This window comes from Cetorhinus maximus, chromosome 17 (assembly GCF_964194155.1).
Source record: "Cetorhinus maximus chromosome 17, sCetMax3.hap1.1, whole genome shotgun sequence".
NCBI classification, from domain to species: Eukaryota; Metazoa; Chordata; class Chondrichthyes; order Lamniformes; family Cetorhinidae; genus Cetorhinus; species Cetorhinus maximus.
Window position 1 is genome coordinate 100269868 of NC_135895.1, and position 25332 is coordinate 100295199.

The window sequence follows — 25332 nt, forward strand, 5'->3', positions numbered from 1 at the left end:
GGACCAGAAGGTATTTTCTTGTCCTTTTATCATGTTTATATGTACAAATCCTGTGCCGCTTTTGTAACCAAAGTGAAGCCCTGAATATTCAGCCATTATTTACACTTTCGTAATAAAAGGCTCACCACCACCTTCTCAAGGGCAATGAGGGATGGGCAATAAATGCTGACTTAGCCAGCAATGCCCATGTCCTGTGAAAGAATAAAAACATTACATAATTTGAAATAAAAACATAAATAGCACCGTAAAGTGGGAATTTAGCACTCTGAAAATATTCAATGATCAGATCATTTGAATTGAGTAACTTTGGCTAGAATTTTATTGCTCCTGGACGCGAGCTGGCAGTTGGGGGTGAGGGTGGGGTGGGATGGCAGGGGCAATTAACCCATTGCCTGCCCACCTTCCCTGTAATTTTACAGCGGCAGGTGAGGTGCCAGGCAGCCCACCTGCCCTTGAGCCAACTGAAGCCCTTAAGTGACCAAATAATGGGCACTTAAGGACATTGTCCCATCGCTGCTGGGTTTTGACCATGCGCTGGGCATGTCCACGCTCTGTGGCGAGGCCTCCAGATAAAGCCTGCCTGAATGCTGGCTCGGGCGGGGGGAGGGTCCTTTCTGTTTGGGCGCCCTGTGCTCCATGGACAGCACCCTCCCCCTAATGGAAAGGGCCTCCCCCACTTGATCACCTCCCTCCTGGCTTCCCGATTGCCACCTGCCTTAATAGGTCCTGCCTGACTGACCCAGGTGAGGCCTCCCCACTTAACTGTTTCTCTGGCCTCCATCACTGCTCCTGTTCAGTTACTGAATCAGTCCCCGCAGCCTACTAGGATGGAAGGGCTGCTAGCCATCTGATTGGCCAGCAACTCTTGGTGGGGGGATACGATCCTGTTTTGGGGGTGGAAGCCACAACTTCAGGCAACTAATTGCCTGACGAACATAAAATCCAGTCATGGTTTCCAGGAGCAGCAGATTCGTGCTTACATCGACTTTACAGCCAGTGGCCAGAGCCACCACCTCCATCTTAAATCCCAGCCTTTAAATTAATAGTGAACAGTGCTGATTCAATCAACCACTACATCATTGACATAAACTATAGGATTGCTACCCACAAAGGTTTCAAAGATTTATACTCATACAGGAAACTCAACCAGAAGCACTAAATTTGGATGAATATGTTTTGACTCATTTTGAGAGGAAATAGAAGCAAACCCGAAGAATATCACATGAAGAATAAATTGTTTCCAAGGTCATTTTATACCACATCATGCCCAAATGCCTCTTTGTGGTGCTAAACAAATGTATTTTCTTCTTAAATTACTTCAACATAAATGTAATTAAATCCACTAAATTTGTGAAGATTTTGTTAATTAGTAAAACACTTTTTAAATCACTTGAAAAGATGCAAGTCTCTTTTTAACAATACAGAGAGCAAGACCAAAACTATGATCAACCCCAGAAAGTGTACCATAGGAGCAGGAGTAGGCCATTCAGCCCATTCTGTCCCTTAAGCGGATACTTAATTCTCCATAAATCAGTTCAATGTCATTCTCAGCTCCTGATGGCTGCTTCCTTTTGCCTTTTAGGAACATAGGAGCAGGAGTAGGCCATTCATCCCATCGAGCCTGCTCCGCCATTCAATATGATCAAGGCTGATCATCCACTTCAATGCCTTTTTCCCCACACTATCCCCATATCCCTTTACGTCACCAGTATTTAGAAATATGTCAATCTCTGCTTTGAAGATACTCAGTGACTGAGCTTCCACAGCCCTCTGGGTTAGAGAATTCCAAAGATTGATAACCCTCTGAGTAAAAAAAAATTATTTTCACCTCAGTCATTAAGTGGCTTCCCCCTTATTTTGAAATTGTGTCCCCTGGTTCTAGACTCCCCAACCATCTTACCTGCATCTACCCTGTCTATCCCTTTAAGTATTTTGTAGGTTTCAATGAGATCACCTCTCATTCCTCGAAACTCTAGAGAATACAGGCCCAGTTTCTCCAATCTCTCTTCATAGGACAGTCCCGCCCATCCCAGGAATAAGTCTGGTGAACCTTCATTCCACCCCCTCTATGGCAATAATATCCTTCCTAACATAAGTGGGCCAAAACTGCACACAGTACTCCAGGGGGAGAATTTTCTCCCCGTCGGAGGGGTTGGGCGGGAGCGGATGCGGGTGGGCGCGCAGCAGATTGCTGCCCGCGATCGGCTGGGCGCTGCCATTTTGCGTGGGCGGGCCAATTAAGGACTGCCCAGCATGACGCACACCTGGAAGCGCTGTGCGCTCCCTGTGCGGGCAGGGGAGGTGTAGGCTGAGTCGGGGCCTGTGCTTTTTCACACACATGCGTGAAAGAGTGCAGAAATCTCCCTGAGGAATAGAGCTGCCTCAGGGAGATTAGTTTGATTTTTTTTAAATTTTAATGAAGAGAAAAAAAATTTTTAAGACATGTCCCTTCATGTGACAGTGTCACATGAGCTGGGACATGTCAATGAACTTCATTTTAAAAATTTATTTAATTTATAAACCCTTCATGAAACCTCATCCCGCCCGTGGATGAGGTTTCATGAAAAATGTGAAGGCCGCCTGGGCTCTTCGCATGCCCGCCAACCTTAAGGTTGGATAGGCAGCTCAGTTAATGATCTTAATTGGAATCTAAATGGCCTTAATAGGCCTTTGACAGTTTGGCGGGTGCACAGCAGAGTTGGTTGCGCGCCCGCCGAACTGAGGATCTGAATGACGCACGCTCGATGTCACCGCGCATCATTCTACGTGTCGGTGAGCGGGACCCAAACAGAAGATTCTAGCCCAGTGCGGTCTAACCATGGTTCTACACACGGGAAGCAAAATTTCACTACTCCTATACTGTATCCTCTTGTAATAAAAGCTAACATTCCATTAGCCTTCCTAATTGCTTGCTGTACCTGCATGTTAACTTTCAGTGACTTATTGACAAGGACTCCCAGGTCCCTTTCTACATCTACACTTCCTAACCTCTTACCATTTAAGAAATACCCTGCACATCCGTTCCTAAGTGGATAGCCTAACATTTTTCCACATGATATTCCATCTTCCATGTTCTTGCCCATCACTAAATCTGTCCAAAACCCCTTGAAGCCACTTTGCATCTTCCTCACAACATACATTCCCACCTAGTTTTGTGTCATCTGCACACTTGAAAATATTACTTTTGGTTCTCACATCCACATCATTGATATGTATTGTGAACAGCGGGGGGCCCAAGTACTGATTCTTGTGGTACCCCATTAGTCACAGCCTGCCAGCACAGGAATGACACTCGATTATTCCTACGCTCTGCTTTCTCCCTATTAACCAATCCTTAATCCATGCCAGTATTTTGTATTATTCATTTATGGGATGTGGGCATCACTGGCTGGGCCAGCATTTATTGCCCATCCTTAATTGCCCTCGAGAAGATGGTGGTGAGCTGCCTTATTGAACTGCTGCAGTCCATATGGCGTAGGTACATCCACAGTGCTGTTAGGGAAGGAGATCCAGGATTTTGACCCAGCGACAGTGAAAAAATGGCGATATATATTTCCAAGTCAGGATAATGAGTGGCTTGGAGGGGAAATTCCAGTTAGCAGCATTCCCATCTATCTGCTGCCCTTGTCCTTCTAGATGGTAGTGGTCGTAGGTTTGGAAGGTGCTGTCGAAGGAGCCTTGGTGAATTCCCACAATGCATCTTGTAGATGGTACACACTGCTGCCATTATGTTTCGGTGGTGGAGGGAGTGAACGTTTGTGGATGGGATGCCGATCAAGCGGGTTGCTTTGTCCTGGATGGTGTCAAGCTTCTTGAGTGTTGCTGGAGCTGCATTCATCCAGGCATGTAGGGAGTATTCCTCCTGACTTGTGCCTTGTAGATGGTGGACAGGCTTTGGGGAGTCAGGAGGTGAGTTACTCGCCACAGGATTCCTAGCCTCTGACCTGCTCTTGTAGCCATAGCATTTATATGGCTAGTCCAGTTCAGTTTCTGGTCAATGGAAATCCCCAGGATTTTGATAGTGGGGTATTCAATGATGGTATTGTGATTGAATGTCAAGGGGTGATAGTTAGATTCTCTCTTTTGGGGATGGTCATTGCCTAGCACTTGTGTGGTGCGAATGTTACTTGTCACTTGTCAGCCCTAACCTGGAATTTGCCCAGGTGTTGCTGCATTTGGACATGGACTGTTTCAGTATCTGAGGAGTCACAAATGGTGCTGAACATTGTGGAATCATCAGCGAACATTCCCACTTCTGACCGTATGATGGAAGGAAGGTCATTGATGAAGTAGATGAAGATGGTTGAGCCGACGACACTATCCTGAGGAACTTCTGCAGTGATGCCCTAGAACTGAGATAATTAAGCTCGAAAAATCACAACCATCTTCCTTTGTGGTAGGAATGACTCCAACCAGTGGAGAGTTTTCCCCCGATTCCCATTGACTCTAGTTTTGCTAGGGTTCCTTGATGCCACACTCGGTCAAATACTGCCTTGATGTCAAGGACAGTCACTCTCACCTCACCTCGGGAGTTCAGCTCTTTTGTCCATGTTTGAACTAACGCTGTAATGAGGTCAGGAGCTGAGTGGCCTTGCACAAACCCAAACTGAGTGTCAGAGAGCAGGTTATTGCTAAGCAAGTGCTGCTTGATGGCACTGTTAGTGTCCCCTTACATCTTTTTATTGATGATGGAGAGTAAATGGATGGGGCGCTAATTGGCCGGGTTGGATTTGTCCTGCTTTTTGTGTACAGGACATATCTGGACAATTTTCCAAATAACCGGGTAGATGCCAGTGTTGTAGTTGTACTTGAACAGCTTGGCTGGGGCGCGACAAGTTCTGGAGCACAAGTCTTCAGTACTATTGCCGGAATATTGTCAGGGCCCATAGACTTTGCAGTGTTCAATGCCTTCACCATTTCTTGATCACATGGAGTGAATCGAATTGGCTGAAGACTGGCATCTGTGATGCCGGGGACCTCCAGAAGCGGCCGAGATGGATCATCCACTCAGCACTTCTGGCTGAAGATTATTGTGAATGCTTCAGCCTTATCCTTTGCACTGATGTGCTGGGCTCCTCCATCATTGAGGATGGGGATATTTGTGGAGCCTCCTCCTCCAGTGAGTTGTTTAATTGTCCACCACCATTCACGGCTGGATGTGGCAGGACTGCAAAGCTTAGATCAGGTCCATTGGTCATGGAATTGCTTAGCTCTGTCTAATCACTTGCTGCTTATGCTGTTTGGCATGCAAGTAGTCCTGCGTTGTTGCTTCACCAGGTTGCTACCTCATTTTTAGGTATGCCTGGTGCTGTTCCTGGAATGCCCTCCTGCACTCTTCATTGAACCAGGGTTAATCCCCTGGCTTGGTAGTAACGGTAAACTGGGGGATGTGCTGGGCCATGAGGTTACAGATTGTGTTCAAGTACAATTCTGCTGCTGATGTTGGCCCACAGTGCCTCATGGATGCCCAGCCTTGAGTTGCTAGATCTGTTCAAAATCTATCCCATTGAGCATGGTGGTAGTGCCACACAACACAATGGAGGGTATCCTCAATGTGAACACAGGACTTCATCTCCACAAGGACTATACGGTAGTCATTCCTACTGATACTGTTATGAACAGATGCATCTGCAGCAGGTTGGTGAGGACAAGGTCAATTATGTTTTTCCCTCTTGTTGGCTCCCTCATCACCCGCTGCAGACCCAGTCTTGCAGCTATGTCCTTTAGGACTTAGCCACCCCAGTGCTTCCCCCAAGTGATGTTCAACATGGAGGAGCACTGATTCATCAGCTGAGAGAGGGCGGTACATGGTAATCAGCAGGAGGTTTCCTTGGCCATGTGTGACCTGATGCCATGAGATTTTATCGGGTCCAGAGTCGATGTTGAGGACTCCCAGGGCAACTCCCTCCTGACTGTATACCACTGCGCTGCCACCTCTGCTGGGCCTGTCCTGCCGGTGGGATAGGACATACCCAGGGATGGTGATGGTGGTGTCCGGGACATTGTCTCTAAGGTGTGTTGCTTGACTAGTCTGTGTAACAGCTCTCCCAGTTTTGGCACTATCCCCCAGATGTTAGTAAGGAGGGCTTTGCAGGGTCAACAGGGCTGAGTTTGTCATTGTCGTTTCCAGTACCTAGGTCAATGCCATCCAATTCCATTCTTTCTAGGCTTTTTAGCAGTTTGATATATTTCAGAGGCACGTGTAGGCCAGACCAGATAAGGATGGCTGATTTCCTTCCCCAAAAGGGCATTAGTGAACAAGATGGGTTTTTCTCACAATCGTTTTATAGTCATAATTAGACTTTTAATTCCAGATTTTTATTGAATTCAAATTTCACCACCTGCTGTGGTGGGATTCAAACCCTGGGTTCCCAGAGCATTACCCTTGGTCTCTGGATTACTAGTCCAGCGACAATACCACTATGTCATCACCTCCCCTAAGTACATTACCTCCTATCCCATGGGCAAGATTTTCCCCCCATCAGGGGCGAAGTTGAAGTGCGGGCACGCACAGGGGCACCTCCGATCAGCGCCCCCGATTGGACAGGCAGGTCCGTTAATTAATTTAATGACTCTGTCAATGGCCTCAATTGGCCATTGACAGGTCGGCGGGCACACAGCTGATTTTACTGCGCCCCCGCCTACCTGAAAATTTAAGTGGGGTGCGGTGACATCAGGAGTTCCGCCCGACGTCACCATGCATCATTTTACACGTTGACAAGTGGGCTCGCGACGTGAAAATGCTGCCCCACGTAACATAGAAACATAGAAACTCGGAGCAGGAGTAGGCCATTCGGCCCTTCGAGCCTGCTCCGCCATTCATTATGATCATGGCTGATCATCCAACTCAATAGCCTGCTCCCACTTTCTCCCCATACCCTTTGATCCCTTTCGCCCCAAGAGCTATATCTAACTCCTTCTTGAAAACATACAATGTTTTGGCCTCAACTACTTTCTGTGGTAGTGAATTCCACAGGCTCACCACTCTCTGGGTGAAGAAATTTCTCTTCATCTCAGTAACTTAAGAATCTAAACCCTAACTTCTTATAATAGCATTTATAGCATAATATAAAGAATATATAACACATATAGCATAATAACATTTTCCAAATTATTTGCATGTAGGAATTCTTGTTCAAGACTGTTACATAACAGTAATACTGCATTTCAGTCAACCTCCTTCAAATAGGTATACACACATATATACACAAATGTTCATTACCAGCAATGAAATTTTATATCTGAAGATAACTTGGGGTTAATACATTTCCTTGCCACCCCCTGGCACCCCATCATCCCCAGAAATCTTAGGAATGACATTATAGAGTCCAGCTGAATTGCATTTCTGTTACATTTGGTATACAAGTGTTAGCTTGGCTCAGTTTGTAGCTCTCTTGCCTCTGATTTCAAAACACCCACTCTAGGACTTATACAAGTAAGCTATGCCTATACTTCATTAGATTGCAAAGCAACTACTGAACAGTGGAAGATGCCTTTCACTTCTGCCTGCCTCATTGGACATAAAAGATCCCATGGCACTGCTTAAGAGCTAAGAATTTCCCTGGTGTTTTGTTAAAAATTCCCCCCTTAAACAACAATACCAACAAAACCAATAGTTAGTTGTTCACTTTATCTGCTGCTTGTAAGCCATTCTGAGTACAAATTGACTGAAACGATTGCAGATATAAAAACTGACTGCTCTGCAAAATTAAGATTTTGTACATAATGTGTTTTGCTTTATCCAAAATATGCAATTAAGTGCCTTCTAAATCCAAGTTCTTCCCCTGGTAACGCACTGGGAAATGTGTAAAATTCCTCAGTATGCAACTTTTAACTCAGTCATTTGGGGAAATAATTAGGAGTAGAGGATTTTCACACCAGCTCATTAGCTGGTGCACCAGCAGGGGTAATTAATGATGTGCTAAAGTTAAGGTGAATAGCATAGGTGCCTTCAAGGGAAAGCAAAATAAGTCTATGAAGGAGAGAAGAATAAAAGGAAATGGTAATAGAATGAGATGAAGTAGTGTGCAAGGAGGCTTGAATGGAGCATGAACACCAGCTTAGGTGTTGCAACAAATGACCAGTCTTGGAGCTGTGAATTTGACGTAATGTGAAAACATTTTGTATTGTATCATGCACAATGTGTCATATGCCATTGCTCTACTGTTTTTTGGCATGCCCTAGATTTTAACAAAGATTATCTTGTGTCGTATTCAGCATTGGTTCGGTGAAAAGAAGCACTTTGTGAGACAATTCACTTAACAGGAGATGTTGAAGCAGAGTACACAATTCCTTTCCGCACGAGCTTTACTGAAACCCTCCTCAGTTTGTGAGTCCTTGTCACTCTGGAGTGTAGACAGGAAGATACATAGGGGCAGATAATACAATCGTCTGGTGCCAGCGTAATGTACTGCACATGTCTATTTCTGGTAAGGGTACAAAATGAGCAAGTAGCCTGTAAATTGAATCATTCATTTGCACTGGCTAACCTATCATACCTCACAAGCATATTTGCATTCAAAAACAGAACATATCAAACTAATAAAAAAAACAAATCCAGAAATCATGTGAGTAATAGTGTGTGGCAGAGAAACAAAGAGGCATTCTATTTCAGGCTCGATGAATTTTTTGCATTCACATAGATAAAGGATATCAGTACAGAGATGGGAAGGATCAAATGCCTTTGATCTTGTTTTCTTCATTCATTGAAAATACTATATCCTGCATGAAGCTTATTCCACTTGAGGTTTATTCAGTGCAACAATGACCCCCCAGGAGTCATAAGCTCTAGGTCATGTCCTCCTGCCAAACATTGCTGAAGGCTGTTCTTGCATAGTACTGGAAATAATCTCCAAACAATCCAAATCAGAAACTGTCAGAAAGGTGGATGGGGAAAAGGAATGTGGATTATACACTATTAAACATAGAATAAGAACGTAAGAAATAGGAGCATGTGTAGGCCATTCAGCCCTTCGAGCACGCTCCACCATTTAGTGAGGTCATGGCTAATCTACTTCAACACCATGTTCCCACACAATCCCCATATCCATTGAGAGTTTAGCCTTGATACAGTGCTTAGGGATTAAGCACTGTTACAAATTTTGGGTATATTGTAGATATTCTCTCCAGTTGTGTAGCACTGGTCACTCCTGGAAGAAATACAGGGATGACCTATTTTCAATAGTGTAATCACATTGACCAATATCTCCTTACATCATAACATAGTCTGGGGGGGTTGGGTTGTGCTGTAACAATGCTTCCCCCATCTTCTCTAGATAGAGTGTCCTTTGCATGTGCCCTCATGTATACTTTTCCTTTTGGCATACTGATTAACACTTCAATCAAATGAGACCAGATGCAAATCATTCAGTTGCTTAATTTTACAGTCAATAAATAAACATACAAAGCAACAACTATAGCAAATCTCCAACTTAATGGCCAGGATCTTGCCCTCAACGGGCGGGCTCTAAATCTAAAGGCCGCTTGGCTTTTTTCGACAATCGCAAGGTTAGATGGGCAACGAAAAGTTTAATTCAATTGGTACTTTAGTGGCCTTAATAGGCCTGTTAATTGTCGGCGGGCCTACTGCCGACTCCTGCACGCGCCCGCTGACTGAAATATCGCTTGCCTGACATCATCGCACATCACTTTATGCCCGGTCAGGTCAGGCGCGCGCCCAACCAACGAGCGGAAAATTCTGCCCAATGTGTTTCAGCTTGCAACTCTGTCCTGATTAGTGGTGTAAAAATGTTTGCGTTTGATCAAATTTAGCAATGAATTGGACCAAGTCATGTATTGAATCTGGTCAGTTCTATTTTTGAGGTAACTTGGTCTCAACTGGCCTCTCATATGCAAATAAAAACAGAAAATGTTGGAAAGCAGGTCTGGCCATATCTGTGAAGGAGAAAAAAGATTTCCAGCATTCACAATATTTTTCTCTAATATGCAAGTTTTTATTCTCAGTTCTATAGGAAGCTGGGGTTTGATATCTGACCTCTCCCCTGCTCAGAGTTGGTCAGTAAAACTGCTAATCACACCTCGCACCATGCTTCTTGCTCTGAAATTAGCTTCATGTAAAGAGTAACATGAAGGAACATTCCATCCCCCTCTGGGTGAATTTATGAGATTAAATAACACCCCTCTTCTATTATGTGTCAAAGTTACAATTGCTGTTGCTTAACCTGCCAACCCCCTTCTTGTCCCAGCAGCTTCAGCACGTAGCTATAAAATAGGCTTTAAACAGTTGAGAACTTGGTTTAATTTGAAAGTAACAACTGAACATGAAGAAGATCTCCAAATCCTTCTCATGGAAAAATGGTCAAACATCCCAAAACATGAGTCATGTTCATGCTGAAAAGCCTATCTATAATTTGATGCTTGGTCAGATCTATAAGACCAACTCTCCCACTAGAGAACTGTATTCAATTCTGCCACCATGCTTCAGGAAGGATATATTGGCTTTGGACTAAGTGCAGCACATTTCACCAGAATGTTTAAAGTGTTAAATTGTGTGGACAATACAAAAATCTTGGCTTCTATTCCCTTGATAACAGAAAAGAATTCTGCACTTCTGGTTTTTCCTTTGGTGAGGAAATCAAGGATGAGGGGACATCTTAAAATTAGAGGTGGGCCATTTAGGAGGGAAATCGGAAGTACTTTTTCACACAAAAGACAGAAGAAATTTTGAATTCTCCCCCCAAAAGGCTGTGGAATCTGGATTAATTAGAGCATTTAAGACTGAGATTGGTAGACTTTTGCTCGGTAAGGATATCAAGTGATATGGAGCTAAGGCAGGTAAATAGAGTTGAGATACAGATCAGCCATGATCTAATTGAATGGCACACCAGTCTCAAGGGGCTGAATGCTCTACTTCTGTTCGTATGTACTTATGTTCCAAGTTTTTTCAAGTCTTTCATTCGTATTTGCTCATATCTAATATCTTAAAATCCTAATATTTTCCTATTCCCTAATATTCTAATATCAATATCCTAATATCTTTCCTATAGTGTAGAGCCCAAAATTGCATACAGTACATCAGCTATGGTCTTCCTAAGGTTTTATATAGGTTCACCATTACAGTTGAACAATCATTTCTATCTATCTACAGGACATGTCCAATCCTGTGTACAAGGAGATGCTTTACTAACCCACGGAACATTCTTCCCTCAACTAACATCAAAAGCTGATGAGCGCATTCATCTCATTTGCTATTATGGACAAAATGGTTGTTGGATTTCTCACATAAAATTGGTGGCAGCACTTCAAAAATAATTAATCAGTTATGAAGCACTTTGGGATGTCATAAGGATGCAGCAAGGCATCCTATAAATGCCAGTTCTATCCTTCATGCATCATGAGATAGAGGAAATAATTGCAATTGCTGGAAAGTCAAACATTAGCCAAAATGGCAAGTGTCTTTGTATGAGGCAGCCACTATAGCAATGACCACTCCAGGAGTGAGCCACAAAAATTCAGTGGTAGCATTCTCACTTCAGAGTCATAGGGTGAATTGTACGCTTTTGGGTGGGTTGGGGGAGTTGTGGTGGGAATCCGATCTGGAAGTGTGCAGTTCGCCAACTCCCACCCCCACCTTTTAAAGACACCAAAAAACACATCTTTAAATAATCTTGCGGCCAATTAGCAGCGGCCCTGCGGGAAGCCGGACAACGGAGTAAGGGAAGGGTGGACAGCGTGCCCAATCAGGCCTCCAGTGGGGGACGCCCAACAAGAGAGGGGTCAGAAGTCGGTCACAGCTACCCATTGAGAGGTGCCCTGGCACGGGTTTGTGACAGCTGCAGCAGAAGTTGTCGTTTGGAGGCACAAATTTTTACCAAAAGACTGTTAACTCCATTGAACTATTGGAGCAGCAGTAGCTAAGAGCTTGTTTTTAAATTTTGGGTTACTATTGTGCCAGCGGTGTAGCATTCTGGGCCTTTGCCGGGAAGGAAAGAACATCTGGTCACACCTGTCCCATTCCCCTTCTGAATAATAAGTGTTCAGAAGATGACTACAATTATACCATTTAAACCTGTTTGACACTGTAAGGCCACCATATGCCTAGAAGAATAGAGGAAGGAGCTGTGGAGGGACCCAGACCAAGGACAGCGCCACAGTTTGATGGTGACTCTCTGCAAGGGAAGCTGTGAGTGATCAGCGAGAAGTCCTCATGCCTGCTGACAGGGAGAGACCTCTCAGCATCACCAAAGCGGCCTGGACGGAGGTTGCAGAGGTAGTGAGCAGCCATGGGCTCCAGTGCACATACATAACCCGATGGGATTGCACAAATCGACTCAAAGGGACCCATGCATCTGCGAGGACATCACAGTCACAAGACCAGCTGTTGGAGACTGAGATAGATCTGGCCCCTGACACTCAGAGGAGTATTGGAGGTGACCTCAGTGCTGAGCCCCAGGCTGATGATGAGCTTCTGGAGTCGCTCATCAGAAGGCAGATGCTGGGAATGCAGTATGAGGTATATGGAGATGTCGCAGAGATTCCAGAGAGGTTGGTGTGGACAGTAGAGGAGTCCATGCAGAACATGATTGCTGGAATCACCCACTCTTCAGATCACATGGCTTCCTCCATTGAGACACTAGCCACCGTCATGGAGGGCCAAACTCAGTAGCTCACTGATGGAATACTGGATATGTGTTCTGACCTGCATTCCATTACCTTGTATCTGTGCTCAGGTACCCAGAGTCAAGGCGAGAGGGGGACGAGGTGCCCAGAGTCACAGCCAGTTCCTATTTCCCATCAGGAAAGCAGCAAGGGCCAAATGGACTACACAGCAACGGTTGAACAGCTGATAATGCCATTGGGGAGCACCTCTCAGGGCACTTCTGATGGGGTAAGCCTCTCCTCCGCCCCTCTGCCATTGACACAAGTGCCTCAGAGTGCTGAGTGGCAACAGATGAGCCTTCTGTCACTGTGCAAGAGACTCCCACCACACCAGGGCCCTCACATCCTTTGGCAACCAGAGGACGGTCACCAAAGTCATTCAGGCAAAGGGGCATAAGGGTCAGCAGCCTGTCTCCAGCACAGTTGGCAGTGAGGAAGGACCACCATGCCATAGCACCCGCAAGAGATTTAAGAAAACAACACGTTAGTCACATATGAGTTCAGAGGGTGTTTTGTTAGTTGTGACTTTTTTAAAATTTAAATTGTCAATGAATATTTGTTCTTTGCACTTGTACTTCTGGCTGCATTAGTGTTTCTTGTTTGTGATGTGTTGGTTTTGATTTGGATTGACTGCATGTTCTTAAGGGAGTTTGTGTACATGAGTACTCTGTGTACTCTTGTGTACTCTGATCAGTCTCATTTGGTACCTCTACACTGGCACATGCACTGGTGATCCTGATGTTGATGGTGGGAGATATTAAGAGAAGATGAGGGCAGACAAGATGTTCTCGTTGATCAAGTCACAGATTGCGAATTAAATCTTCATGTTATTGATGAATCTCACGTCTCTCTGGCATCCAACACATCCTTCACAGTGGCTCATGCAGCTGGTATGGCTCATTCCCATCTTCAGGCGTAGACTCCTTGTTAGAGCAAGGGGCTCGCTCCATTTGATCCTCCTCTGCCAGGGCTTCCCGCACACCACAACTCTAAGTGATACTTGAGCAGGGCAGTATTGCAGAGCACCACCTGACTGGTCCAAACATCAAAATCTCATTTCATGCAGACTAATGGAATGCTCAGTGATGGCCCTGGGGGAAGCTTAGCTACTGTTGTGCCGCTTCTCAGACTCTGTGTGCAAATTTCGGTTTGGCATCATGAGCCATCTCTTGAGGGGGTATCCCTTGTCATCCTGAATCCGGCCATCTAAAGATTACGGTCCACAGAGGCATAAGGGTCAGCTCCTTGGCACCTGGGAGTGCCTGAGTATGTATGCATCATGATTGCAGTATAGATAGCATGCACATACCTGCATTATCCTTTGCCTGTGGTCACATACAAGCTGCACACTGATGAAATGAAAGCCTCTTCTGTTTTAAATATCCTGGCTGTGCCGATGGTGCTTTGATTGTCACATAAGATGTTAAACAAAGTCCCTGTGTGCCCACTCAGCCCACTCAATTGTACATAAATGAGCTCATGTCACTATTTCAAAAAGAGATGAGAAATTCCCCCAGTGCCTTGGCAAATATTTATCTGCCCCCACTACCCCGCCACCGAATACAGCATCACTAAAGCTGATTATCCAGGAATTTATCTCACTGGTTTTGTGGGAGTTCATTGTGTACACAAGTTCTTGCATTACAACAGCAACTATGATACAGATAACTTGACTGTGGCACTGATAAAATGACTATGATACTGATGATGTGACTGTGGTACTGATAACTTGACTATGGCACTGATACATGACGATGGCACTGATATGTGACTATGATACTGATAATGTGACTATGATACTGATAACGTGACTATGATGCTGATAACGTGACTGTGGCACCGATAATGTGACTATGGTACTGATAGTGTGACTATGATACTGATAACGTGACTGTGGTACTGATAGTGTGACTATGATACTGATAACATGACTGTGGTACTGATAACATGACTGATACTGATAACATGACTATGATACTGATAACATGTCTGTGGTACTGATAACATGACTGTGGTACTGATAACGTGACTGTGGTACTGATAACATGACTGTGGTACTGATAACATGACTGTGGTACTGATAACATGACTGTGGTACTGATAGTGTGACTATGATACTGATAACGTGACTGTGGTACTGATAGTGTGACTATGATACTGATAACATGACTGTGGTACTGATAACGTGACTGTGGTACTGATAACATGACTGTGGTACTGATAACATGACTGTGGTACTAATAACATGACTATGATACTGATAACATGACTGTGATACTGATAACATGGCTGTGGTACTGATAACATGACTGTGGTATTGATAACGTGACTGTGGCACTGATAACATGACTGTGGTACTGATAACATGGCTGTGGTACTGATAACATGACTGTGGTATTGATAACATGACTGTGGTACTGATAACATGACTGTGGTACTGATAACATGGCTGTGGTACTGATAACGTGACTGTGGTACTGATAACATGACTGTGGTATTGATAACATGACTGTGGTACTGATAACATGGCTGTGGTACTGATAACGTGGCTGTGGTACTGATAACGTGACTGTGGTACTGATAACATGACTGTGGTACTGATAACATGACTGTGGTACTAATAACATGACTATGATACTGATAACATGACTGTGATACTGATAACATGGCTGTGGTACTGATAACATGACTGTGGTATTGATAACGTGACTGTGGCACTGATAACATGACTGTGGTACTGATAACATGGCTGTGGTACTGATAACATGACTGTGGTATTGATAACATGACTGTGGTACTGATAACATGACTGTGGTACTGATAACATGGCTGTGGTACTGATAACGTGACTGTGGTACTGATAACATGACTGTGGTATTGATAACATGACTGTGGTACTGATAACATGGCTGTGGTACTGATAACATGGCTGTGGTACTGATAACGTGACTGTGGTACTGATAACATGACTGTGGTACTGATAACATGACTGTGGCACTGATAACATGGCTGTGGTACTGATAACATGACTGTGGTATTGATAATGTGACTGTGGCACTGATAACATGCCTGTGGTACTAATAACATGACTATGATACTGATAACATGACTGTGGTACTGATAACATGACTGTGGTACTGATAACATGACTGTGGTACTGATAAAATGATTGTGGTACTGATAACATGACTGTGGTACTCATAACATGACTGTGGTACTAATAACATGACTGTGGTACTGATAACATGACTGTGGTACTAATAACATGACTATGATACTGATAACATGACTGTGGTACTGATAACATGACTGTGGTACTGATAACATGACTGTGGTACTGATAACGTGACTGTGGCACTGATAACATGACTATGATACTGATAACATGACTGTGGTACTGATAACATGACTGTGGTACTGATAATGTGACTGTGGTACTGATAACATGACTATGATACTGATAACATGACTGTGGTACTGATAATGTGACTTGTGGTACTGATAACGTGACTGTGGTACTGATAACATGACTCTGGTACTGATAACATGACTGTGGTACTGATAATGTGACTTGTGGTACTGATAACATGACTGTGGTACTGATAACATGACTGTGGTACTGATAATGTGACTTGTGGTACTGATAACATGACTGTGGTACTGATAACATGACTTGTGGTACTGATAACATGACTGTGATACTGATAACATGACTGTGGTACTGATAACATGACTATGGTACTGATAACATGACTGTGGTACTGATAATGTGACTTGTGGTACTGATAACATGACTGTGGTACTGATAACGTGACTTGTGGTACTGATAACATGACTGTGGTACTGATAATGTGACTGTGGTACTGATAATGTGACTGTGGTACTGATAACGTGACTTGTGGTACTGATAACATGACTGTGGTACTGATAACATGACTGTGGTACTGATAACGTGACTTGTGGTACTGATAACATGACTGTGGTACTGATAACGTGACTGTGGTACTGATAATGTGACTTGTGGTACTGATAACATGACTGTGGTACTGATAACATGACTGTGGTACTGATAACGTGACTGTGGTACTGATAATGTGACTTGTGGTACTGATAACATGACTGTGGTACTGATAACATGACTGTGGTACTGATAACATGACTGTGGTACTGATAATGTGACTTGTGGTACTGATAACATGACTGTGGTACTGATAACGTGACTTGTGGTACTGATAACATGACTGTGGTACTGATAACATGACTGTGGTACTGATAACATGACTGTGGTACTGATAACGTGACTGTGGTACTGATAACATGACTATGGCACTGACAACATGACTATGGCACTGATAACGTAACTATGGCTATGACAATGAATATACTTATATGTACCCTGTGGGGTTTTTTAAAAAATCTTCAACTTCTGCACTAGACTGCTGTAACTGTTTTAATGTTTTTAATAAGTGTTTGAAGGAAATTAAAAATAATCATTTTAATAAATTTGTCTCCAACCTTATGGTAGCTAAAAGATATCCAAAAAAAATTTAGATTAATAAATAGGGGGCTGAAATTTCTGCCCTTTGGCCCAATGGAAACAGGGCAGTAGCACCCCAAAAATGGTGGGCAATGACCTATCACCCCTGTATCCTCAGCAATGCCCATGGGGGTCTGTCGCTAGGCAGCGGAAGTGGCCCTGAATCGACACATTTAAGATAGAAATCAGGGTCTTGTTACATTCACAGGAGCCTGCTTGACATTCCTGTACTGCACTTGTGCATTTTACATTCCAACCAATATCAGCTGAACAAGGTGCCAAAGGTAAGTTCCTCTTTCTTTTTGGGGCTGGAAGAAGGAGCAGGGAAACTCTCCCAGGGTCCACAAATACAGACCCCTGGGCCACCATTGATCCAGTGGTTCCCCCAATACAAACTACTGCCCACACAAAACAACCTTCTTGGTAGAGATACCAACTCTGACTAGACGTCCTTCTGAAGGTTTCCTCACATGACCTCTCTCCTCCAACTGTCCCAAGCAGTAAAATATCCTATTTATTCATCTCTAATATTTTGATATCTGTCATAACTATGGGAAATTGTGACTGAGTTATATCTATCTATAACTGCACCAGCTAACCAAAAACATACTGATCTTTGAAGAGGGCCTTCTTTTAAAGACAAGAAAAGGCACTGACCAAAGATGGCTGCCAGAAGTCACCTGATGTCAGGAATTATATGTTGACTACTTTTCTGGAAAGTTACTATATGGATTACACTAGACATGACCTGACATGTTGCTCATGGAATTTCACACCTGAGGGTGTGAAGGTCTACTTCAAAAAAGAACAAATGAAAAGAATGGGACATGACCTTTATAAGCTGACCTCTCCAGTGGAGACCAGAAGTCTACCAAGACAATAGCTACCTAGAAGAGGTTCATCAAAATGGATAATGACTCTGTAGTAACCTGAAATGTAATATACCTTTAAGATAAGTATTGTAACGTAAGGTCACATGATCTTATTATCCAACAGCAGAGTAGTGCGGGCTACCTCTATGTGAGAGAGTCTTGAATTAGTTACTGATGAGGGAAGACAGAGTTTTTATGTTGTCATACAATCATAGAGTCATAGTGTTATACAGCACAGAAACAGGCCCTTCAGCCCATTATGTCCATGCCAGCCATCAAACACCTATCTATTCTAATCCCATTTTCCAGCACTTGGCCCCTAGCCCTGTATGCTACAGTGTTTCAAGTGCTCACCTAAATACTTCTTAAATGTAGTGAGGGTTCCTGCCTCTACCACCACCTCAGGGAGTGTGTTCCAGATTCTAACCACGCTTGTGGGTGAAAAAAGTTTTCTTCAAATCCCCTCTAAACCTCCTGCCCCTTACCTTAAATCGATGCCCCCTGGTTATTGACACCTCCGCTAAGGGGAAAAGTTTCTTCCTATCTACCCTAACTATGCCCAACATAATTTTGTATACTTCTATCAGGTCCCCTCTCAGCCTTCTCTGCTGTAAGGAAAACAACCCCAGTCTATCCAGTCTCTCTTCATAGCTGAAATGCTCCAGCCCAGGCAACATCCTTGTGAATCTCCTCTGCACCCTCTCCAGTGCAATCACATCCTTCCTATAGTGTAGTGACCAGAACTGCACAAAGTACTCCTGATGTGGCCTAACTAGCATTTTATACAGCTCCAACATAACCTCCATGTTCTTATATTCTATGCCTCGGCTAATAAAGGCAAGTGTCCCATATGCCTTCTTGACCACCTTATCTGCTGCTGCCTTCAGGGATCTATGGACATGTACACCAAGGTCCCTCTGATCCTCTGTACTTCGTAGGGTCCAATCATTCATTGTGTATTCCCTTGCCGTGATAGCCCTCCCAAAATGCATCACCACACACCTCTCAGGATTAAATTCCATTTGCCACTGCTCTGCCCATTTTACCAGCCCATCTATATTGTCCTGTAATTTAAGGCTTTCCTCCTCGCTATTTACAACACCACCAATTTTTGTGTCATCTACAAACTTACTGATCATATCTCCTATATTCACGTCTAAATCATTAATGTACACTACAAACAGCAAAGGTCCCAGCACCGATCCCTGTGGTACGCCACTCGTCACAGGCTTCCAATCGCAAAAACAACCTTCGACCATCACCCTCTGCCTCCTGCCACTAAGCTAATTTTGGATCCAATTTGCCAAATTGCCCTGGATTCCCATGGGCTCCTACCTTCTTGACCATTCTCCCATGCGGGACCTTGTCAAAAGCCTCACTGAAGTCCATGCACCACATTCAACTACACAACTAGTCAACTCCTCGAAAAATTCAATCAAGTTTGTTAGGCATGATCGCCCCCTGACAAAGCCATGCTGACTATCCCTGATTAATCCCTGCCTCTCCAAGTGGAGATTAATCCTGGCCCTCAGAATTTTTTCCAATAGTTTTCCTACCACTGATGTTAGACTCACTGGCCTGTAATTATCTGGTTTATCCCTATTACCCTTTTTGAATAATGATACCACATTCACTGTCCTCCAGTCCTCTGGCACCTCTCCTGTGGCCAAAGAGGATTTGAAAATTAATGTCAGAGCCCCTGCAATCTCCTCCCTTGCCTCACTTAGCAGCCTGGGATATATCTCATCTGGGCTTGGGGATTTATCCACTTTTAAGCCCACAAAAACCGTTAATACCTCTTCCCTTTCAATGCTAATTTGTTCAAGTATATCAAAATCCCCCTCCCTGATTTCTACACCTACATCATCCTTCTCCATAGTGAACACAGGTGAAAAGTAATCATTCAAAACCTCACCTACATCCTCCTGCTCCACGCACAGATTTCCAATTTGGTCCCTAATGGGCCCTACTCTTTCCCTGGTTATCCTCTTGCCCTTAATATATTTATAAAATGCCTTGGGATTTTCCTTTATCTTGCTCATCATTGTTTTTTCGTGTCCCCTCTTCACTCTCCTAATTACTTATTTAAGTACCCCCCCTCTCCCATACATTTTCTATACTCTAGGGCTTCCGCTGTTTTCAGCCCTCTATCTGCCATATCCCTCCTTTTTTTTTTTCTTATCCAATCCTCTATATCCCTTGACATCCAGGATTCCCTGAACTTGTTGGTCTTACCCTTCACCTTTACGGGAACATGTTGGCCCTGACCTCTTCACTATTTCCTTTTTGAATGACTCCCACTGGTCTGACATAGACTTTCCTACAAGTAGCTGCTCCCAGTCCATTTTGGCCAGATCCTGTCTTATCATATTGAGCTCACAAGTATAGTTGTAGAGTTAGTTTGTAAATAAGCATGTGTTTATTCTAACAATGATGTTCTCTGTCTATGTACCAACTTGGTCACTATGAACAAAGCGTGTAACACGGATCCTTTAGCCCCAGCAAACCAAGGGCACTGGATCCAACAAACTGGCGACGAGAGTAAAAGCACGAAAAATCATGGAAAAAAACGAGGTAAAAAGTGAGAGAGAAAATGGAGGAAACCAGAAGAACCAAAATCAGCCTGTACCTCGCACAGTAGTTATAAGTTAAAGAAAACTTCCTTCTGAGCATCAAATTAATTCCCTAAGAGATGCTGCAATTTGGAAGAGTAGAGCCATTCAATCCAATCTCGGACGACTGGTCTCACTATGTTGAACACCTCGTGTTCTTCTTCCAGGCAAACAACATTGCGGGGGAGGAGAAGAGGCGCGGGATCCTTCTGTCCACATGTAGGAGTAAGACATAAGACAAAATCTGTTGGTGCCCAGCGCCCCAGACTCTAAAAGTTTTGATGATATAGCGAACCTCATAAGAAATCATTACCAGCCCAAGCCGGGGGTGACAATACAAAGATTTAAATTCAACTCAAGAATCAGAGCTGCAGGGGAGATAGTTGCTTCTTATGTAGCAAGTCTGAAGAAATTAACTGAATATTGCGAGTTTGGTAAATCTATCAATGATACGCTTAGAGATCGGTTGGTGCGTGATATAAACGAAAATGCGATTCAGAGGAGATTGTTTGCTGAAACAAATCTGGATTTTCAGAAGACATTGGAAATTGTTCTTGCAATGCATGACTCAGCAGCCATTTAAGGAGCACAAAATGGCACTGTCCTCTTTGTTGGATGGGGAGCCTCGAACAAAAAGAGCGCGAAAGTGCAGAGCTTTGTTCCAAAGCAGGAAGCAGCCACTGCTAGCTGGCAAATTAAAAAGGAAATCTCAGTAGCAAAAGCATGGCATCATATTAACAGAGATGGAAGTAGACAGCCCTGTAATGAAACACAATTTTAAAAGATTGAATGCTTCTTTCGCCATCAATATGGACACCTCATGAGAAATTGTAAAGATAGAATCAGGCAGACTGTCAGACAAAGGCAAAAATCCAATGAGACGAACAGCGCTTAAAAGCCTCAAGTAATAGATGCTGATATCTATTCATTATATAATTTAAAGGTAGGAAGAATGGAGCTTATCTATGTAACCATGAGAGTGAATGAGAAACCTATCAGGCTGGAGGTGGATACTGGTGCAACTACTGCGGTGATCGGAGAGGATAATTTTCAATACTTAAATCATGGAGAATGTAAGCTGAATTTAGAAGAAACTGTTCAAAAATTAAAGACTTATATAGGAGAAAGCATACAAATCAAGGGTGTATCTAAAGTCACAGTAAACTATGAAGGTCAAACAGTGAGATTACCCTTGGTGGTAGTAGCAGGCGAGGGACCTAGCTTCCTCAGACGAAACTGGAAGAAAGAAATTAAATTGGAATGGAATAAAATATTCCAACAAAGAACTAATGGGTTATCACAGCTACTACAGAAATATGCCTCTGTTTTCAAGGAAGTACTTGGAAAAATTGAGGGGCTACAAGCGAAAATTTGTGTAGCTCCCAAGGCAACACCAAGATTCATGAAGGTAAGGCCAATACCTTATGCAATGCAGGATAAGATAGACACTGAACTGGACAGATTAGAAAAGTTGGCAGTGAGACAATCAGTGCAATTTTCAGAGTGGGCAGCTCCCATTGTACCTGTACTCAAACCTGACCGAAATATTAGAATATGTGGGAACTATAAATTAACAGTCAATCAAGTTGCAAAATTGGATAGACACCCATACCAAAATTCAATATTTATACACTAAACTGGCAGATGGAAAGGCTTAATGAAGTTAGATTTGAGTCATGCCTCCTAGCCATTGGAATTAGAGAAGGCATCCGAAAAGTTTGTCACTATAGCTACGCCTAAGGAATTGTATCACTACACCCGTTTACTGTTTGGCGTATATTCTGCTTGTGCCATATTCCAAAGAACCATGGAAAGTTTGTTGCAGGGATTGCCCCATGTTGTAGTTTATCTGGATGACATTCTCATCACTGGACTCACAGAAAAAGAACATTCGATGAATCTGGAGGAAGTTCTAAAACTTTTTTCGGAAGTGGTAGTGAGATTGAGAAAGGAAAAGTGCTCATTCCAGACTAAAGAGGTAACTTACCTAGGTCACAAGGCAGGTTCACAAGGCCGACATCCCATTGAAGAAAAAGTGAAAGCAATTAAAGAAGCCTCAGAACCAAAAAATACATCCGAACTGAAATCATTTTTGGGGATGATTAACTACAATGGATGTCTCTTGCATAGTCGATCGACAGAACTGGCACCAGTATATTCTTTGCGCAAGAAAAATCAGAGATGGTCATAGCAAACACCACAAGAAGAAGCTTTCATAAAAATGAAAAAGTTGTTACAGTCATCTACATTTCCAGTACATTTTGATCCAAAGAAAGAGTTGATATTAACATGTGACGCATCAGTTTATGGAATAGGAGTGGTGCTTTCTCATCAAATGCATGATGGATCAGAACGACCTATAGGTTAAGTGTCGATAACACCTAGTACTGCGGAGAAAAAATACTCTCAGATTGAAAAAGAAGGCCTGACGATCATTTTCTGTGTTAAAAAGTTTCATCGATATGTGCAAGGTTGTCACTTTACTACCATAACAGACCACAAGCCATTATTAGGACTATTCTGTGAAGACAAGGCTATACCCCCTTTAGCCTTGGCTAGGGTACAAAGATGGGCGTTGATCTTGGCAGCGTATGAGTATACTTTTATTCATAGACCCCGAGTCAAATTGCAAATGCAGATGCACTCAGTCGTTTACCCCTGCAGGTAAAAGATGAGGACGTTCCAATTCCTCAGGAATATGTATTGTTATTAAACTTCCTGGACTCATCACCGATATGTGCTAAACAAATTAAAGATGGATGAACTGAGACCCAGTCTTATCCAAAGTGAGAAATCAAGTTCTTTCTGGTTGGTCAAAAACATAAGAATCCAATGAAATGAAACCATATTTCCAGAGAGGATACGAGATAACCAGCCAAGAAGGTATTTTATTGTGGGGAGCTCGAGTGATTGGTCCTCTGACAGGACGAAAACCATTGTTATCGTAACATCTGGGAATGGCCAGGAAGACCATCGGTACGAGTACACATTGACTATGTGGGAACAATGTTTATCCTTATCATAGATACGCATTCTAAATGGATGGATGTATATGAAGTGAGGTCACCCACCTCTTCAGCGACAATAGACAAACTACGGCAAAGCTTCACTATAAATGGATTACCTGAAGTGCTTGTTTCAGATATTGGAACAGTATCCGCAAGTGCTAAATTTAACCAATTTACAAGCCTCAATGGTATTGTTCATGTGAAAACATCTTCATATCACCCTTCTTCAAATGGACTTGCTGAGAAAGTGGTTCAGACATCAAAATCTGGTGTGAAGAAATTGTCTGGAGAAGGACCAGCACGGTTGTTCAGTGAAATAAGTGCCGTAATAGGACCTCTTTCCTACCATGTGAAAGTTGAAGATCGAATAATAAGAAGACATGTGGATCACATACAAAGTGGAGAAGCCAAATATCCGGAAGTGATTCCACCGGTGTTCGAGACTGAATCAACATTTCCTGTTGAAAATTCAACCAAGTACAAATGTATTTGAAGGGCCGATTGTACCTGAAAGAGTCGAAGAAACAAATTTACAGGTACCTGTGATAGAACCTGAAGCTCACACAACTTCAGTAAGGGAGACTCCAAAGCAAACTTCAGAAGCTGTAGAGCTGAGACATTCTACACGCATAAGGAAACCCCCAGAGAGACTGACTTTGTAAATAATTGAACTGTGTAAATAACTTGATATATTGAAAAATTGTGAAATGTATTTTTCAGCAAAGGGGGAGGGATGTAATAACCTGAGATGTAATATACCGTTAAGACAAGTATTGTAATGTAAGATCACATGATCTTTTTGTCCAATAGCAGAGTAGCACGGGCTTCCTCTATGTGAGAGAGTCTTGAGTTAGTCACTGAAGAGTGAAGACAGAGTTTTATGTTGTGAGCACACAAGTGTAGTTGTAGAGTTAGTTTGTAAAGAAACAGCATGTGTTTACTCTAACAATGATCTCCGGATGTTCTCTGTCTCTCTACTGACTAGGTCACCCTGAACAAAGTGTGCAACCCGGGTCCTTTAGTCCCAGCAAACCAAGGGCACTGGATCCAATAGACTCCTTCAGAAGCTAATGATTGGGATGTTATAAGCCATTGAACAAAAGCCAGATTCAGACAACAGATAAACAAACCCTTGCTGAAATCATTGTGGGGAGAGAAGGCCATGTGATGAGTAACCATTTTGAAATCTCTTCAATACAGCTACGAAACTCAAAAGCAAAGGTAGTCTGGAGGAGATGCTAATGGAGCAGTACAGAATCTCTCTCTCTCTTAAGTCAATTAAAGTCCCATCCCCTAACAGTGTAAAAATCCATCACAAGAGATAGTGAATTTCCAGCAGGAAGAACCTCAGGAGAAAACTTACCGATTTCTAGAAAAGACAGCTTATGGAATGAAGGAAATTATCTCAAGCAAGTGCAGTTGCATAGACTCCAATTAAATTCTGGGATTTTAAAGGAACCAGCTAACTTAAAACGACCATAATGTTCAACAATCTACACCACAAGGACAGACAAAGGACTTAATTTTTTATTTGGACTCTAACTTTGCTTACTTTGATGACTGTGTGTATGACGTTGTGTATTTTATTATTTTCTACCTCAGGTTTAGTAGTTAATAAACTTGCTCTTTCTTTGACTGGAGAAAACCTAGATTGAGTGGCCTTATTGTTCACTGCATCGATAGAA